This window comes from Canis lupus, chromosome 20 (genome assembly GCF_048164855.1).
Source record: "Canis lupus baileyi chromosome 20, mCanLup2.hap1, whole genome shotgun sequence".
Taxonomy (NCBI): Eukaryota; Metazoa; Chordata; class Mammalia; order Carnivora; family Canidae; genus Canis; species Canis lupus.
This window is the reverse complement of record NC_132857.1, coordinates 42,212,474-42,229,043: the sequence shown is the minus strand read 5'-3', so window position 1 is coordinate 42,229,043 and position 16,570 is coordinate 42,212,474. Positions and strand designations below refer to the sequence as shown.

Below are 16,570 nucleotides of genomic sequence, written 5' to 3'. Positions count from 1 at the left end.
AATGAGCTTGGAAAGGGCTCACTGAACTGCTGACAGAAGAGAGTGCTGAGGTGAAAAACAAATGCAGAAGAGGTTTGGCAGATTCCTAAAGGAACAGGACCAGAATGAGAAATGAGGCCGCGGCCAACTCCCGGCTACAAGTCAGGGACAGGAGCAGAGTGACGTTTGTGGGATGAAAAATGGAAAAAAAAAAAGTTCCCTGGACAAAAGGAGACTGACGGGCTGCTGGAGAGAGGGGGATGAGGGGGGTGCCTGGGCAGATCCCAAACGCAGCAGCACCCATGGGCCCCCTTGCACGCGCCCCCGAGGGCACACAGAGAGGTACCAGCAAACGCATGCACACTCAGAGCAAGCACTGTACCCCACTGCACCCTGAAGCCCTCTTCGGAAAAAGAGAGGAGACCAACTGGAAGTGGGGGACACTGAGCCACCACAACCAGCTTCTCCCTATGAACAGAAGCCCACCGGCCTGCAGAGAGGATTTGAGGGCGCTTGCGGGAGAACCTCCCCACCTGCCCGTGCCCCCGCCCCATCAGGCCATCCTGCCCCGTCCTTTAATGCACGAGGTGACAAAGTAGAGGCCTCACCTCTCATTCCCATCAGCTGAGCCTTTTTCTGTAGAGACAGGTCATTTGGCTTGGGCCAGAGCAGGGGCGGCGCACGGAAAGGGCCAGAATTTGAATGCACGGCCTGAGCGCAGCACATGACACCAGAGCTGTGCTTGAAACAAAGTTTCCTGCAACGAGAGGCTGCGGGGATCCCGTGGATGAGGACACGAGGTGTGGCAGTGTCCCCTCGGGCTCCGATCACATGCAGGAATAGCCAGTCCTCGCCGCTGCTCAAGGCTGCTGAGCTTCCCTACTCGCCCTCCTGTCCCCACAGGGGTACCTGCGCTGCATTTCGGGGCCTCGCAGACAGACAACTGGCCTGGCGAGCGCCCAGCTGCCGGGCAAGGCCGAACCATCCAGGGTAATAAGGCCGCTGCCAGCTGAGCGCGGACAGAGTGCCAGGCTCCCTTTAAAGCCCTTTCCTTGGGCAGCCCGGGGGGCTCAGTGGTTTGGCGCCTGCCTTTAGCTCAGGGTGTGATCCTGGGGACCCGGGATCAAGTCCCATGTCGGGCTCCCTGCATGGAGCCTGCTTCTCCCTCTGCCTGTGTCTCTGCCTCTCTCTCTCTCTGTCTCTCATGAATAATTAAATAAAAAATCTTTAAAAAAAAAAAATTAAAGCCCTTTCCTTATATGAACTCATTTATTCCTCTCAAATGACCTGGTGAGGGGACAGGGTGGGAGGGAGTGCCATCTCCACTCTTCGCAGATGAGGAAACAGGTCAGAGAAAGTCACACACCGCCCGTGGTCGCACCTCTGATAACAAGACAGGGCAAGATTCCAACCAAGTTCTCTGGCCAACTTCACCAGAGCCTCCCAGACTCAAGCTTTGTCGCTTTATAGTGCTGTTTGTGATGCAGTTTTTTTTTCCCCCCCCATTATACCTCTAGGGGCAAAAGAAATAGTAAAAGCTCCATTTCCTGGGTAGTTAGGTCCAAACAACTTCACAGTAATAGTTAAGTGACGTCTGGCAGATGGAGCTGTGTTTTGCTCACAACTTGGTGATAGCCCATGGCATCCCTGTGACTTCCCTGTGATCCCCCCACCAGAGCGCCACAGCACACGATCTGGAATCCACAGAACTATGCTGTCGTGCCTTCCTTTTGATGAGGAAAGAGCACCAGGGTACAATAATCATACTGTCTGTTCCTTCCTTACATTGGGTACATGAGTCACCGCAATGGGGAGAAATAAAAAAACTTGCTACCGGCTGCCTTCTGCCCATCAATTATGTCTGAGCCCCTGATGACAGGCTTTTCTAACTTGGCCCAAGGATACTCTTCTGACCACAACTCCTGCCACTCCCACCCTTCCAGTAAACCGAGCATTCCAGAAGCAGCTCCTAAGGTCCTTTTGCCTCCAACCCCCACCCTGGCACTGTTCTACCTGCTGTACACCCTCTTTCCGCCCTTCTCTTCAATCCTCTCCCGCTCCCAGTTCCTGGGTGACTTCGTTCCTCTTCTGGGAAGCTGCTCCCCACTCACAGACTTAACACTCCTTCCTTTAGGTTCACAGCCCATTTTGGATACAGAGCCCCGGGATTACTCCCATTCTCTCACTCTTGGCCACCTTCTTGTCCAGCTCTCCCATCCCTCTGGTTGGACCTTAGAGACTCAACTCAGTGGCTTCCTTAGAGACTATGTACAGTAAATGGTACAGAATCTCTCCTGACTTTTAACAAAGAATGGAACAGGAGAACAAAGGACTGTTGAGGAACCCCAAGGATTATGGGATGAATAAATGAAAGGATGAATGTGGCAGACTGATTGCACTGATGGCCTCAATCATGGGACTCCCTGGACCCATGCACCCTGCAATGAGAGTCTGCAATAGCGCCCGTCAAGAAGAATTGCTAGCCTTACCCTCTGCATCTGGCCTGGTCTTGCACCTTGCTTTGACTGATAAAATGCACCACAAGTCAAGGTATATCAGTTCTGAACCAAGGCATCATTGCATAGTTCTGCTCACCCCCTTAAAAACCACAAAAATGACTTGGGCTCATCTGTTGCAAGAGGGCAGACCACATGTGGAAGGCACTCCATCTGTCCCAGTGGACACCATCCAAGACCAGACTCAGCCAGCCAACCCCTCAGATATGTGAGAAAGCCCAGCTCAAAGCCCAGAAGACTGATATCTAGTCATATGGGTGAATCCAGCTGCAACCAGAAGAACCACTCAACTGTACAACCAGGAACACCAATAAAAGGCTTCCTGTTTCAAGCCACTAAGTGCTGGGGTGGCTTGTGTCATGTGGCAATAGCTAAATGATGATGAATGAACATTCTAATTTATAGGTAGTGACATCTCTGTAAGGAAGGGCAGTGAGTCTCCTGTTCTGTGAACAAACTATTTCTGAATCGTACATGGGATTTACTTGAAGTTGGTGTGTATTCATCATTGCCCTCATCGATAACACTACCACTGCTCATTTTGATAAGCTTTCTTGAGGAAAGGAAGTGGAAAAGGATGATCAAGAACCTGCTTCCCAAAAAAAAAAAAAAAAAAAAAAAAAAGAACCTGCTTCCCTTGAGACCCTTCGGTGGTTCAGGGTCTGCCCTCGGCTCAGGGTGGGATCCCGGGGTCCTGGAATAATTGAGTCCCGCATTGGGCTCCCCACATAGAGCTTGCTTTTGCAATGTCTCTGCCTCTCTCTGTGTGTCTCGTGAATAATTAAATAAAATCTTAAAAAAAAAAAAAAAAAAAAAAAAAAAGGAACGTGCTTCCCATTACTCTTCCTGGGAGCCAGCAGTAACAGTAAGTGTGTATTGATGGCCTATGCTGTCCATCTTCTCTGTACGCACACAGCCTGCCTATGAACCAGCTCCTGCCCAACAGTATCTGGTGGTGAAATCCTTTTGTGAACAGGGAAGGTTTAAACACATTTTTCCATGTTTTGAGTCATTTTTTTTCCCTTTAATCCTCCATGTTTCCCCCCTTCAGTCAACAAAATGCCTAGTTTTGTGCTCCACATGTTTGAGGTCTTCTGTACTTAGCAAATTCACTCTGGTGGACCTCTTCTCTCTCTAAGAGGTTAGATAAGAACCCAACTTTATTCTTTGCTGACTAGAGAAGTCAGAAATCCCTAACAGGTCAGGAAGCCCAGGGCTTATCTTCAAAAATGAAAAAATCATAGCGATTTTTCTCAACTAAGGCAGGTTGTAGCCATGATAATGCAGAAGCCCCCGAACTCAACCAAATTTTGGAAATAAAACACTTCAATAAACGTCCTTGCTGAGGGTACCTGCTGCATTGGTGGCCAAAGCGGTGTCTTTCGTAACAAATTTCCTTTGGAGGGCAACTGTCAGCTCAGTTTTCCACTAGGCACACCGATTTCCCACCGCTCTCCCAGAAACCTCTAAGTCTAGCAAATGAGGAAGCCTGGCAAGCCTCAGTTTCACATACAGAAAATGGAGTATTGAGTAAGACTGAATGAGAGAATATTAAAATCCAAAGGCTTGGCCCAGTCCTGGGCAACTATCAGTGCTCAAAAAATGTTCCTTTCCTTCCTTTCGTCTTTTTGTTGTTGTTGTTGTTAAGATCGTATTTATTTATTCATAAGAGACACAGAGAGAGGTAGAGACATAGGCAGAGGGAGAAGCAGGCTCCCTGAGGGGAGCCTGTTGTGGGACTCAATCCCAGGACCCCAGGTTCATGACCTGAGCAACTGCTGAGCCACCCAGGCATCCCACCTTACCTTCCTTTTGGCTACAAAAACACACTTGCTACACTACAGTACACACACGAGCACACACACCCCCTTCAGGCACACTCATCCCCTTCCACCTAATAAAACATCACATTTGTAGTAACAGCAATAACGAGGTCCTGAAAGCCATATCCCAAAAACACAGACATTCATTCAACTTTTACCCAATGCCATGCTGGGCATGGTTGACACAGGGCCTCTGAGGATCCTACCGACCTCCAGGGACTTTTCTCCTCCTAGAAGGGCTAACAACCTCCTAACACAATCCACAGAGTAGGTAATGAGAAAACAAGTCAGAGGGGTCCTAGGAAACAGCATCATCCCATCATCCTACTGAAGGCAACCTTCTGCCAAGTCCACAGTGGCTATATTTTCTGGCAAAAGCATCCCTGTGCTAAAGCAAGATGCCTGTCTTATGCAGCCCAGAGTTCCAATCTACTCAGCCAGCCGTCAACTCAAGGGCCACCATGCTCAGGGATCACATCTCCAGACACCTTGCCCCCTACCCCACCACCCTCCTTCACAGAACACCTGAGCCAGTGCCTCGGTGAAGAGCAGAAACAGCTAGAGCAGCATAAAAACAATGCCAAGTCTGTCTTCATGAATCACCTTCCTAGGCTGGGTGTGAAACTCTCAGGAAAATAGCCGGAAAATGATTCACATTACCCACTTACATAAGGGGAGCCGGGTCTCTCCAGCATGCTTCACACACTGGCACTGTTTCCCAGCCCAGCTTCAATTTTTGTCCAGCATCTTCAAAGTAAATTCTTTAGATCATGGAACTGCCTCAACAACAACAACAAAAAAACTGGACAAAGAACTAACACTGTAGTAGTGTTTTCACGTGTCAAGTGGTTCTGAGTCACTTCATCTTCATTTTCTGTCTTTGCAATTGCTCTATCCTGGATGTATGTGGGACTGCAACAGTCTTCCTACTCAAGAGCTGCAAATCGAGTTCCAGTCTCAGGAACTCAACGTGCACATGCTTCTGACTTAACCACATTCCACCTGCTGACTCTCCTATGCAGGAATCTTAAGTGTCCAGGTTCAATGCTAACAAATTCAACCAGACTAAATTAAACTCATTGACTGCTGCCCTGGTTCCTGATTTCTGATCTTCACTGCAACAGACCAAACATATGGTGAGAGCAGCACGTTATTTCATCGAAGACACCAACTCCACAAGCCTCTCTTGCAGAACAGCTGAAAGATCATGAAGTCTGTTAGAATGCATCAGCCTCTTTTGCAACTTAAAATAATAATGCCTTTGTAAGGTCACGGTCTGAAAACAGTGAAGATTACAAAGTCCACGGTAAGCATAAAACAAAAGCCCACAACCAAGTCTTTCAGAACCCAATGTAAAGGGTCAGTTTAAAAATCCCAAATCCCAGTATCACAACAATGCAGACCCGCCAGCATGGCCAAGGTGAAAAGGACAGGAAATGCTAAGTACACTGAGGATATAAGGGAGGAAGGCACTCAAACACGGCTGGCCAAGGTCCAAGCTGGTACAACCTTTGAGGGAAACTGCCAGTAGCTCATAAAGCTGAACATGCATACCCATGGTGACCCAGATGTTCCACCGTTAGGCCTATCCTCAACTATAATGTGGACCTACACTCACCGAGAGAAATATGCTAGTGCTTTCAGAAGCACTGTCCCTAAATGGAAATCATCCAAATGCCCACCTATGGCAGAATGGATCGACAAGTCAATATATGAATCAATAAACGTGCATATTCACACGGTGGAATACTCTACAAGGAGAAAGAATGGCCACTGCAACTATACACAATAGTATGGATGGATCTCACCAACACAGAGCAGAAGTGAAACATGAAATAGGACACACTGCAGGAGTTCATTTTTAGAAAGAACACTAACACAGACCAAGTAATGTGTGCTGCTAAAGGTCAGGTCGGCGGCTGCTGGGTTGGATGGGTAGCGACCAGAAAGGAGCATGAGAGAGCTTTGGAAGTGCGGACTACGAGCATGGTGAGGTTGAGTGTGTGCCCTCTGCAGAATTTCATCTGGCGACACAGCTGCCAGGTGTCCTTCTCTGCATGTACATTAGATATCAATAAAAAGTTAAAAATAAAATCAGGGGCACTAGTTTCTTAGTTAAGTGACTTTGCTTCAATGACTATCAAAATGTGGATCAGCTGTTAGGTGGCTCTAAGGTTCCTGATGCTGCCTTCTCTGGAAAAAGTAGGCACCAGCTGGTGGTGTAACCTGGGGCAAATTCTTTCACCCTTTGAGCATCCCCCTCATTTGTTATTGTTGGTTTGCTTTTTTAAAGTAGAAATATTGGCTCAGGTTTGCTCCCAGCTTTAATTCTTACAGACTCTAAGGTTCTCATCCATTGCTCCATCTTGGTTTTCATGATGCAGCTCTGGATCATAGAATCACAGGTGAGGTTGGCCAGGGTGGGGTTTAAGGCCCAATTGGGACCTGAGAGCATCTGACAATGACCCTCCTCATCACAGAAAGCAAGATTTAAAAGGAGAGACTCCCAAGTCTCACTACCTGGATGTGTTTAACCTTTGTAAAGCCGGCTAATATCTGATTAGACAAAACAGCACTTCAATCTCTGAACCACCTATCTGTCGCACTGCGATTTCAGCCCAGTAGTCCAATTTGCTGCCAGCCTGTCACTTGGCTCCCTTTCTCTCCTCCAGGAAAATGAAGTGATTGGGGTATGTAATGTCATGCCTTTACCCAAGTCAGCAGCAAAGACTCTCTGGAAATAAAATGCAAATATTCAAAAGGCTTGTCCAGATAGAGCTCTTCCAAAGAGCAAAACAGTATCTCAATGTCAAGAAGAAGAGGAGTCAAATATTTTACACAAGCATCACTTTAGCAAATCAGCATTTATGCCACGTGGAGCTCAGCACTCCAGCAGGTTCATTTACCACCACCGCTCAACACACACATCTCAAGGTCTTACTGACATCTTCCTGCTCCCTAAAACATAGTAGTTTGATAGATTACAATAGAATCATAAAGAAGTATTTCTGGAAAAGACGATGGGGAAGAGGGAAACAGACTGCTAACATGGGAAATCTGAAGTCTTGTTCATAATTTCCTAGGTAAAAAAAAAAACAAAAACAAAAAAAAGGTCCTTAATTTTTGAGGAAGTTGGAGATGCTCCCAAATTCCAGAGAAATCTGATTTTACGTTCTCTCAAAGCTAGGCAAGATGAGGCTAAGGAATCAAGTTAATCATTTTAAAGTGTTTTATGATGATATACAAAGAAGCCATACACAATGCCTCCCACCCCTGGACCCCAAAGCAATAAAAAGAGGAAGACAGGTAAATTCTGGTGACACAGGGTAGTAGGATGCAGCATGGTCTTTCCATGGATGTAGCTTCCTCCATGCTGAGGGAACAGTGACCACCAGGCAACCCTGCTCTCAAGACATCTGGAAAAAGTGACATTGATTCCAACAACGGGGTCCTTCCTTACTGGTCCTCTTTGTTATTTAGTTCTTTTATTTTCACCAGAGGCTGAGAGTTAGATAAAGTTTTATTAAAACAAAGAACATGTTTTATTTTATTAAGACAAAGAACATATAAAAATATTTTTAAAGCCCAGCCAAGAAAAAACAAATAAAAACAGAGTTATGTTTATTAAAATTTTACATCCCTTGGATATTGAGTTTCATGGCTTACCATGGCTCCAGCGAAGGCTCTATTTTGATCCTATTTCCTTAAACATTTCATATAAAAGTAATGTAAGTTCTTCCTTCCCTTTATCCCCAAAGGAGGTAAAGATGAAGGTTTCCCTGTACATACACATACACATTATTTATATTATAAATACTAGCATAAGAAGCTGCACCCTTTGCTTGCTGGGAATTAAGGTATGTCCACTCCCTGCTTCACAGGTACCCTACTTGAAAAGTTCTTAACTGGCTAGCCAGCCACCCTCTTTGCTGCTGAAGCAAACAGAAGTCTGGCTGATGACTTGATCCTCAAAGACTAATTTCCTTGGACTCTGGGCTCTTGAGAAAGTCACCATGGTCTAATACAGTTTTTTCCAGGTATGGTACATTGACACTATGGTACACATAAATACACACTCTAATAGTTAAGTATTTATTTTAACATGCACAAGTACACCAAATCCCTAAGTTTATACAGGTTGTCAATGAGAATGAGAGAAAACTTAAAAATAAATGACTTAAAATAAATTTGGAGACAAGTATTTTAAGTAACAGGTGGTAACACAGACATGGTAAAAACTGGCTGGAGTTTGGAAAATAATGGTCCACTTCAAAAAAAATAATAAATCAACCAAGATTCAGAAAGCACTGCTTCTAAGTGCTGACTTGCTGTGTTCCTGGCCATCCCTCACTTATCTTCCCCAGGCAGGCCTTTCTAGAATGACAGCAACAAAACTGATAGGGTTAGAAGGCAATGTGACAAAGACGAAATCTTTTAGAAATAGAACACAAGGTCTTTTCACCTTCAAACAAGGTGTGCCCACAGTCCAGCTAAGATTCATGAACCTTTATTGAGTTTTGACTACAATGCAACAAGGCAATAGAGTAAAAAAAAAAAAAATGCTGGCCCCTCTCCTTACAACTTCCCTGAGCTGTGGCAAGTCATTTCGCCAAGCCTGCAGGCAGTGACCCCTGGAGAGCGGCTTGGTGGCAGCAAGGGATAGTAGACAGCAAAGCACAAATGATATATTTCATTGCAGCCTGGTGTCTGAGCTTAGTGACAACTGTACAAGGCCAAGGCCTTCCAAGGTCATTCATTGCTAGGCTCTTAAAATCACTTTGGAGCCTAGCAGAAGCAAATGATCAGTGTCTCTGGAAGGCAACTTTTTTTTTTTTTTTTTTTAACCTGTTAGTATCATCATGGGGTTTTTGTCATGTGCCTTCAGAAAGCCTAATCTGGAAGCCAAAATGTCAAAGTCTGGCCGGCTACTGTATTTGGAGGAGGAGGATACACATGCCAGGTAACCTCAGATGAGTGAGTCAGGTTGCCCAGGAAGATCTATTTCTTCACCTTACATACAACCATTGAGTAACTACCCCCTGGGTAGGCCAAATAATGCTCCCCCCCGCCCCAAATTCCCCTGTCCTGACCCCAGAACTTGTGAATGTATTGCCTCCCATGGCAAAGAAGAATTAGAGATGCATATGGAATTAAGCCTGCTAATCTATGACCTTAAGAAGATTATACTGGATTATCCAGGTAGGTCCCCTGTAATCATAAGGGCCTTTACATGTGGAGGAAGGAAGCACAGAAGTCAATGTCTCAAAAGTGTCAACTGTTCGATCCCAGATTTTAGGATCAAGCAATCAATCAAAAAGTGTCAAGACAGACTGGATTTGAAGATAAAAAGGGGTCATGAGATAAGGAATGGAAGAGCCCCCAGAAGCTTGAAAAGTCAAGATAACTTTCTCCCCTAGGGCCTCCAGAAAAGAACACATGAGACTCTCTAGTTTCCCATTGCTGCTATTAATAAATTGCCACACACCTAGTGGCTTAATGTAACAGAAATGTTTCTCTCTCAGTTCTAGAGTTCAGAGGTCCTAAATCACCATTAGTGGGTTGAAGCAAAGTGTCAGGAGGGCCCCACCTCTCACCAGAGGCCTGCGGGGACAATGCGTCCCTGCCCTCCCAGCTCCTGATGGCTGCTAGCATTCCCTGGCTCCTGACTCCATCACCGCAATTTCCCTCCGCCTCCGTGGCCACACTCCCCCTGTGCTGTCTCTTTGCAGCCCTCCTCTCTCTGCTGCTCTGTTGTAAGGATACCTGTGATGCCATCGAGGGTCCATCCTTACAGTCCAGGATACTCATTTCATCTCAAGAGGCTTCACTTGCTCCTCTGCAAAGTCTCTTTCCATCCAGTTAATACTTACAGGGTCTAGGAGTTAGAGCTTGACATCTTTGGAAGGCGTCATTCAGGCCGCTACAGACTCATTTCAGATCTGTGACCTCCACAACCAGAACATCGATTTATGTGGTTTTAAGCCACTAAGCGTGGTAATTTGTTACGGCAGCAATAGGAGACTAATACACCTCCTTCCTCCCAAACATGCTACAGATCAAGAGAGGGCCTGCCTGAGTAGAAGGAGCTAGCCCATGCCTACTATTCACTTCAGCGTCCTGGGGGTCCTTTGTCTCTCCAGATGACACTCCTCTTCCCCATGAGATGTAAAAGAATGCCAAGATTTGGCAGGAAGTGGTCATTAGAAGCTTCAGAAATCACCCTTCCCTCTTTCCTCTCACCAATCACAAGCTCCTTAAATAAACTGTATGGTAATTCAGAGAGTAGAGCTTAGGGGAAAAAAAGAACTGATACTCGTTCCAGGGAATTCCTCTTAATAATAATGAATACACTCCATCCATAAATGTCAAAGGGCTTTGCTCAGAAAGCCAATAAGCCCTACCACAAATACAAGACAATGTAACACTCTACAGGACCGTATTCCTCAATTAGGAAGAGCCTCTTCAGGTAGCTTTCCTAGCATTCCAGGGCCAGAACATCATAGTTTTAAGCACCTATTAATGATGTTATGCTGCTGGTTTTCTGTCATCTATAGGTACTTCTATTTATAGAACTGCTCCTTTTTACTCATCTGCCCTCCAGGCACTGCAGTAATTCCCCGGCTGACTGCTCTCCAAGAATTGTCATGTCAGGATCCCCCTAGGCTCTGTCCTCAGACCTCTGATCTCTTCCTCTCCTTTAGTATGTGCTCTCTGTCCCAGGATATCAAATTCGTATATCCAGCCTGGACCCCTCAACGTGGGTGAGCACCAGATCCAAGTATCCAAGTGCTTGCTCGTCAGCTCCACTGGAATGTGGAGGCACACCCGCAACGTAGCTGGCCCAAAGCAGAGCTGCTCATCTCCTACAGCTGCACACATCAGCTCGGTAACTGGTACCCAGCGCTAAAACCCTAGTCTTCACCTGTACATTCTCTCCATTCCATCCCACCTTTCATATCTAACCCATCCATAATTCCATCAGCTCTGCCTCAAAGATTTATCCTAAATCTGTTTTCCACCATCCCTGCCATGTCAATCCCAAACCCACTACCCTCACCTCCCACCCAGATCACAGCAACAAGGCCCTGGCTGTGCTCACTCTCCCCACCCACCAGCCTGTGCAGGACACTTGGTCATCTTTCCCAAGGAGAGATCAGATAATGTTCCCAAGTGTACACTATCCAGGGGCTTTCAGCTGCACTCAAACTCCACACTGGACCATGATCTATGAGATCTAGCCAGTGACCAGCCCCCAACCTCTCCTTCCTCTCTCCCCCTCTGTACTAGCAGGCACACACAGCTGCCACCGGTCATCTCCTGGAATATGCTCCTGGATCCAGGCCCTTTGAACTTGCTGCCCTCCCATCAGATCCATCCATGACCATCCCCTTCCCTCCCTGAAGCCCCCCCTCAAACGTGTCTCACCTTTGCCTAGTGAGAGCAACCCCGCAGTCACAGGCTTTCATTTTGCCCTACCTACTCTGACACTTTCCAAACATGTAGGAATACCAGAAGTGGTCTTGGTTTGCTGATGCAGCGTGCGTTTCTCTTCCATTACCATACACGCTCGCTGAGGGCAGACCTCTCTGTGCCACAGTGTCCCCCAAGGCCTGGCACCTATCTAGAGCTCAGGAGATACCTGTTCATGAGCTGCTGAGTGGACTTACAACCCAAGAGCAGTATCAGATTATCGTAAAAGGTACTGTTTTAGTCAGTACCTTTGTTTTTGAGGAATAATGATTTCCTGGGCTCCAAAAGGAAGGCACCAAGCCCTCCGTCCTGGGATCCTGCACTTCATCCTCACTCCCTCCTCCTGGCTTCCCCACCTTCTGTGTGCCCTGTTCTACCAGCTAGCTAGGTCCCTAGTGTTCCATTTTATGTTACTTCCCGTTCCTTCGTCGGGTTCTGGCTCACCAAGGTTCTCATGTAAGCCCAGGGTACCACGCCACTTGCCAACACCCAAGTTTTCTTTCAAGTCTCTCAATTCACCTTCCAGAGAGCTGACGTCAGCAGCCTGGGAAGGAAGAGACACGGTTTAGAACAAGAGCCGTCAGGCGGAAAGTAGAATTTCTAGTACCGGGATGAAAAAAAATCCTCCCACCAGTAGTAAGACCAAATGTATCTCCATTCACTCTCCCTTAAAAGATGCATACGTGACCGCATGATCCTCCCAAAGAGGTAGGAGGGGTGTCAAACTCAACAGATGGTGGGAATCACGAAGATATGTGCAATGAGTGCTGGCGTGAATGAAAAGGAAGATTAGGAGGGAAAAGGATCTCCATGTAAACATGATTAATTAAGAAAAATTAACCACAAGGACAAGCTTGATCCTTTTCTAAGTGCCTGTACAAAGGTTCACTCTTACACTGAATGTTTCCTCTTGGCCCGTATACAACAGCTCCAATTTGGGCCAGGTAGTAAATAGGCTAGAGGGTTTTGCTCATACCATATCTAATGCCTACAACATACCTGCAAAGTGACTACTACCTCATTTCTTCAGGTGAAGAAATCCATGTTCAGGAAGGCACAAGGTCAACTCATCCACAGGGCTCAGCATACACAGTGCCTAAGGCCCACAAAACTTTTTGGGGGCCACAAAAATGCTCTTATTCCTCTAAAATCAGAAGAATATAATTCACCTTGGATGCAATTATACAATGTAATTTCCAACATGCAGTATTTTTCGATTTCTTTGTATTATAAATGGAAGGGAGTCCCATACGCCCAAAGTCCCTTGGGCCCTGGAGAGTCAAAGAGGTCCCCTCACTCCCTGTGAAGAGGTGGAGCAAAGACCAAGACCACAAGTTCCAAAGTGCTGCACAACAGAGTCCAGATCTGTACACACTCTTTTCCAGGATGCCATCTGGCCTCCTCATACTTGCATGCCTCCCAGGAACCCTGGATACTCTAGGTTTTTTAATGCCTCCATCACCACAGCTTCTTGGAAATGCTTTTCTTAATGCAAGAATCATGGAGCGAGAAACATATCTCACAGACTCACCAAAATTCTGATCATGCCTCTCGAATCTGATCCATAGCTTACTTGGAAGACTGACTGTTCTTAAATATTAAGATGAACAAGCCCCAGCTGGCCCCTTTCCCTAGAACTTCCCTCACAGAGCACTCAAGGTGAATAAAGACGGACAATCTCAAATAGTCAAAGCTTGTCCCTGGACCCACTAATTGCATGGGGATGACCTGGGATGCTCCCCAAAAATGTAGATTCCAGAGCTCCACCCCATACCTGCTGAAAAAAACAGGGGCAGAGCCCAGGAATCTGCATTATAAATGAGGAAGACAGCCAGAGGTTCTGATCTATTGTGACCAGGACCCAATAGATAAGAAGGTATGAGGACAAACTACTTTTTGCAGTTTTAACATAATCTAAATTTTCCCAGAATGCAACTATCATGTATGATGAAACAAAAATACACTATATTTTGTTCTAAACTTTACCACAAGCTATGAACCATTAAAAAAAATTGAATCACTGATGACTACTTCTGGAATATGAGTCACCAAATCAACCCTGTGTCTGGAGTTGTTACATTTATAGGTGATTTTATCAGTAGGTCTAGGGATCTAATTGACTACTTCATTTTGTCTTCTTAGTATAGTCAGGCCCAAGCAATTAGATAATGAACTACCTATTTGATTATGCATTACTTTCATTTCTTTTTTTATATTAGGAAATGGCACTAATTTTGTTTTTACTTGTGTGTGCTAGTAGGTTCTATTATCTACCGCCTGCATTCAGGACGTCAAAGAGAGCATTACAAGACAAATTGTTATAAAAGGAAACAACAGGGCACCTGAGTGGCTCAGTCATTAGGCATCTGCCTTCAGCTCAGGTCACGATCAAGGGTCCTGGGATCAAGTCCCTAGTGGGCTCCCTGCTGAGTGGGGAGCCTGCTTCTTCTCCCTCTCCCTCTGCCCCTCCCCCCCATTCCTGCTCTGTATCACTCTCTCAAATAAATAAATAAAATCTTTAAAAGGGGGGGATGGGCCTTACAGGACTGAGAATGATTTTAGGAGGTCTTGACTCAAATGTCATCTCTGAGATGCTGTTGCTAATCTCACAAGTAGGGGAAATCCCAGAACAGTCCCCACCTACCACCCTCAAAGAAAGGAAAGAAAAAAAGCGAGCTGGGCCCGACAAGCTGGCAGCCAGCAGTGGGTACCTAGAGCAGCACTCCTGTGCAGATACTGAGCCCTGGGTCAGCCACAGGGCTGGAGAAGCAGAGCAAGAGCACAATCAACTTCAAATCCTGGCTACTGCTTGCTGGGGCAGGAGGTAGGGGATTGAAGAGAAGAGGAACATACAGATGCAAGTCATTGGCAATTCCAAGGTCCGGGGTTAGGTGGTTACAAGGGTATTCAGTAATGATAATAATAATAATGCTATCAAACTGTTTGCATGTATTCATTAGTATCAATCAACTATTAATAATCATAGAAAGGGAAATAATTTAACAACCATACCCAATGCCGGCAGCTTGTATTACAAAGAACAAACTACATATTAGCCTGGAGCAGTTTAAGCCTGAGTGTTAATCAGCAGCTTCTGGAGGGATGGGTAGTGACTATACACTTATTAATAACAACTTAAAAAAAAAAAAAAAAAGGCAACAGGCACTTGGCACGGGGAATGGAGGCTCCCAAACAGTGTGTCAGGCCGATAAAGATGCTGGCGCCCGGCAGCCACCAAGGCCACTTCAAACAACCATTCGGTTTTCTCATTAGCATTGTGCAACTGTTACCTCACTCGACAATAACACACGCCTCGGGGGATCTGACAAGCACAGGTCACCCTGAAGGCAAAAGGAGAAAAGGAGCCGAAGACAAATCATAAAAATTGTTCCACCCTGACTGGAGCTGTCATAGGTTGAGAGGGTGCAGCAGAAGATAGTGGCTTCTTTTCTGAGGGGCCTCCGGGGGGTTCGAAGGGGCATCTGACTGCAAACTCTTTCTTCTCCAACCCTCCCCACCATCCCTAGTCAGATGTTCCCTGATAGAGAAGAATATGGAAGCAAAGAAGCTTCTCAATAGAAAGGACAGGTCAAAAACAATTGGCTTATTATGCCCAAAGCCTAAGAGAAGACTCTGACATCCCACCCCCAAGTCCACCAGTTCAAAGCCAGCAGACAACCCCTTCTTGAGTGCTCCCCAAGGACATATCGTGGTGCTCCCACCGAGCCCGCCTTTATATTACCACATAACACTTTATTGTACTTATCGGCTCACTGGTCAACCTACATCTATGGGCTCTAATGGGCCCTAGATGTACAAATAAATACAACATGGAAACTCCCCGAAATTGAAGTATATACATCCATTTTTTTCTAAGATTTTATTTATTCATGAGAGATACAGAGAGAGAGATGCAGACAGAGGTAGAAACAGGGTCCCTGCAGGGAGCCCAATATGGGACTCGATCCCAGGGCCCAGATCACACCCTGGGCTGAAGGCAGCTGCTCAACCACTGAGCCACCCAGGTATCCCGATATGCATCCATTTTTTAATTTGTGTTCAGAATCCAAAGTAGCTTATAGGAAACTCAGGCCATGTCCTAACTTAAAGTCCATGGACGCACATTTTATTATGCTACATGGCACATGACCTTTAAGTCTTTACAAGCCCTGAGAAAAATTTACAGGAACAGTAGAGGAGGAGATACAAATGAGACAGAGCCTCAGTTGGGGAAGGAGGAAAGGAGAGGATACAGGAAGACAGCCACGGGACTGGAAGTACAGGTGACGATGATCAGCTCTAGGTGTGCTTCCCTTACTGTCACTACACCAGTAAGAGTTAAGAAGGAGCACCAGTTCATTGCAAGCTGGGGCAGATGGGCAGTCAGAGTGGCCCCAAGCACCTCCACTAGTCAAGACAATCACACAGGATAGCTTCTGCTGTGGCAGATAAAGGCCTCGACTGTGTGGGACGAATGTATTAAGGCAGTGAAGATGGCAAGTCTTGTCACTTCTAGGAAGGAAATAACATTTTTAACTGGCCCTTGGATCTCCAATGTCCACATACAAAGCAGCTAACCCAGGATATTGGCAGCGACGGAAAACGTGAGGCCATTTACAAGCCCTTCCTAGGGCTGCCTCATGATTACAATGACTTATTGTTGCATCTAAAGGAAATTCAAACTCCTTACTGTGGCCATATGCAGACTATGCAGAGCTGGCCTCCACGATCTCGCCAACATCACTCCATCCTTGTCTCTTCCCCACATAGGGCCATTGCACA

At 46.1% G+C, this 16,570-nt stretch overlaps 1 protein-coding gene across 6 annotated transcripts in view; it reads right to left on the bottom strand.

Annotated features, from left to right (window-relative positions):
- The window catches only part of MGAT5 (alpha-1,6-mannosylglycoprotein 6-beta-N-acetylglucosaminyltransferase), a 339,881-nt gene that overhangs the window by 249,754 nt on the left and 73,557 nt on the right, over window positions 1–16,570 (bottom strand). Inside the window, exon 1 of one of the 6 annotated variants that reach the window (XM_072789005.1) lies at window positions 12,233–12,332. The exons of 4 other annotated variants lie outside the window; for them this stretch is intronic. The gene's annotated coding sequence lies outside the window, so the exon portion shown is untranslated. Of the gene's footprint in view, window positions 1–12,232; window positions 12,333–16,570 lie in introns of those variants that run through there. One more of the 6 variants, XM_072789004.1, reaches the window with a different exon arrangement.